This window comes from Chiloscyllium plagiosum, unplaced genomic scaffold, assembly GCF_004010195.1.
Source record: "Chiloscyllium plagiosum isolate BGI_BamShark_2017 unplaced genomic scaffold, ASM401019v2 scaf_53, whole genome shotgun sequence".
Lineage (NCBI taxonomy): Eukaryota > Metazoa > Chordata > Chondrichthyes > Orectolobiformes > Hemiscylliidae > Chiloscyllium > Chiloscyllium plagiosum.
In genome coordinates this window covers 242,561-245,115 of record NW_025215380.1, presented here as the reverse complement: position 1 = coordinate 245,115, position 2,555 = coordinate 242,561, and positions in this window count along the sequence as shown.

Sequence of the window (2,555 nt, the reverse complement as noted above, 5' to 3'; positions counted from 1 at the left end):
CTAACCTGCACATCCCTGGGCACTATGGGACAATTTCCCATGGCCAATCCATCCTAACCTGCACATCCCTGGGCACTATGGGACAATTTCCCATGACCAATCCACCCTAACCTGCACATCTTTGGACTGTCGGAGGAACTGGAGCACCCGGAAGAAACCCATGCAGACACGGGGAGAATGTGCAAACATCACGCAGACTGTCACCCGAGGGTGAGATCGAACCTGGGTCCCTGGCGCCGTGAGGCAGCAGTGCTAACCACTGAGCCACCGTGACGCGTGATTGACTCAATCCAATCACTTGGCTGATCAATCGCTTGATCAGAGGGGAGTGAATCTATGGGATCCCCGACCACACAGGGCTGTGGAGGCTGGAGCAGCCTGTAGTATATTCAAGGCCGAGAGAGAGAGAGAGACATGTTTAATCAGGAAGGGAATCGAGGTTAAGCGGAAAAGGCAGGGAAGTGGAAATGAGGATGGTCAGGATCAACCTCATTGAATGGCGGAGGAGACTGGATGGGCTGAATGGCCTCTATCTGCTCCTATATCTTATGGTTATTTTTGCTCACCTCCTCAGCGCAAGATGGTGTGACGCCAATACAAGGAGTAACTCCTTCTACATTGGGGTCACGGGTTCAAATTCCCCACATGGCAGCTGGTGGGATGTAAATTCAATCTATTGTCTGGAACAGTCAGAAAACTACCACCTTCAGGCACACACACCATGGGCCTCACTATCCTTCCCCAGTCTGGCCTGCACGTAACACCAGACCCACAGCAACGGGACTGACTCTTTACTGCCCTGGGTAATGGCCAGGCGAGCCAATCAGCTCAAGGGCAATTAGGGGTAGGCACCAACTTCTGGCCTTGCCCACAGTGTCCAGATCCCATGGAAGGGTAAGAACCTCTGGCAGGAGGAGGTTTGTAGGTTAGAGTGCCCCTGCACAGACCTGACCTCACACTGTCACTCCCACTGCAGTACTGAGGGAATGCTGCACTGCCATTGATGCTGCCCATCCTCTCCAAAGGATAGAAAGAATTCTGGGAAAGGCAAATCAGGGCAGGACTTACCCACTTAATGGTAAGGTCCTAGGAAGTGCTGCTGAACAAAGAGACCTTGGAGTGCAGGGTCATAGCTCCTTGAAAGTGGAGTCGCAGGTAGATAGGATAGTGAAGAAGGTATTTGGTATGCTTTCCTTTATTGGTCAGAGGATTGAGTACAGGAGTTGGGAGGTCATGTTGCGGCTGTACAGGACATTGGTTAGGCCACTGTTGGAATATTGTGCACAATTCTGGTCTCCTTCCTATCGGAAAGATGTTCTGAAACATGGAAGGGTTCAGAAAGGATTTACAAGGATGTTGCCAGGGTTGGAGGATTTGAGCTATAGGGAGAGGCTGCACAGGCTGGGGCTATTTACCCTGGAGCATCAGAGGCTGAGGGGTGACCTTATAGAGATTTATAAAATCATGAGGGGCAAGGATAGGATAAATAGACCCCTTTCCCTGGGGTGGGGGAGTCCAGAACTAGAGGGCATAGGCTTAAGGTGAGAGGGGAAAGATAATAAAAGAGACCGAAGGGGTAACCTTTTCACACAGAGGGTGGTACGTGTATGGAATGAGCTGCCAGAGGAAGTGGTGGAGGCTGGTACAATTACACCATTTAAGAGGCATTTGGATGGGTATATGAATAGGAAGGGTTTGGAGGGATATGGGCCAAGTGCTGGCAGGTGGGACTAGATGAGGTTAGGATATCTGGTCGGCATGGACAGGTTGGACCGAAGGATCTGTTTTTATGCTGTACAGCTCTGTGACTCTATGCTTTTAAGATCACAGAAAGCTCCCAGTCAATAACTTTCCCACCAACTCCAACATCAGAATTTGGGCTTGTCTTGGGAGAGTTGAGGGTGAATGATTAACTCTGGAGTAGCAGTCAGTGCTGCTTTAACAGGATGATGGTCGGAGCTTTCGTGAGGAGTTGGTCATGTTTCTTTGTTCCCCAGTTAGTATCCTACGAGGATCGCAATGCAACAGTGCTATTGGCAAAGACCAATCAGCAGCGAACTCAGCTGCCTCAGTCAAGGAATACCTCCATCAGAGATTGGAACAACGGCATTTCATGATGCCTACACCCAAAAACAACTTGTGAAAACATCTGTCCGAGGGACCAGTTGGGAAATTATACCAGTGAGGAAAACAATTAGCAACATGCAAGTAAATGGAGTGTTTCCAAAGGATTAAGAAATAGCTCTGTTGTGGCATTTTGACTCAACGGGCAAAGCATCATTACAGCAGAGAGAGAGAGAGAGAGAGGGAGAGAGAGAGAGAGAAAGGATATTCAGCCCATCCAACACATGCTAGCTCTCTGTCGATCCGTCCCAGTGCTTTGTCCCCATGGCGCTGCACGTTTGTTCCCCTCAGGAGCGCATCCAATTTCCCTTTTCCATTTCCAATTTTCCTTCCTTTCCCAATTTCCGTTGCCATCTGCATTCCAGACCTACACCACCCCCCTATTACCACTCACAGCATCAAACAGGATCTCCCTCAGCTCTAAGTCGGAT